We start from the raw sequence: 790 nt of genomic DNA on the forward strand, positions 1-790 counted from the left end.
AAAAAAAAAAAAAAAAAAAAAAAAAAAAAAGAAAGAAAGATTGATCACTCCTTAAACCTCAGATAGTGCTTCAGTTTTGAGAAAATTGTACTCTAGCAGAGTATAGCTAGCTAGGTAGTATTCCTTGACCATTTACCAGGATTTCAGGTGTCTCTGCTGATGCTGATAAAGACTGATGCTTCAGTATATATATATATATATATATATGTGTATATATATGTAGATATAGCATATGTACACAGATTGTGTACAGTAAAAACATCAGGGCATATTTTGTTGCGTTTTTCTTGAGATGCATGAAGTGCTGTCACTGACATGGATTGATACGTACTTGTGTTGCATCACTCAGACTAACTGCCTACGAGGGGAATGGATTTTTCCCTAGCAAACCGTATGATTGTTACAGCCTTCCCCAGTATGTCCCAGGATTGTATAGGCTGAGCTTACTCTTACCAACAGGGTGCTCAGGAGCCCTTTGAGCATCAGGAAGGAAGGGTTTGCTTGCCTGTAGGGCAGGGGAGAGACTAATCACACATGGCACATGAAGAGATGTGAAGTTGATAATGACAGAAGCACAGGGCTGGGAAAGGAGGTTCAGCAGAGCAAATGGGTGCTGTTCCAGAGGGAACAGAACAGTGCTGCAGGGCAAAGCAAGCAGTGTGGACCGGTGGTGTCAGCCAACTCTGCCTCTGGGCATTTTTGAGTAAGGAGCTCAGCCAGGTAATAGGAAGTGCAGAGTCTATCCCTTACCACATACATCCTCAGCACGTGCTGATGCTTTTTTTTGTCA

The sequence above is a fragment of the Athene cunicularia genome (assembly GCF_003259725.1).
Source record: "Athene cunicularia isolate RWA chromosome 3 unlocalized genomic scaffold, athCun1 chr3_part1, whole genome shotgun sequence".
Lineage (NCBI taxonomy): Eukaryota > Metazoa > Chordata > Aves > Strigiformes > Strigidae > Athene > Athene cunicularia.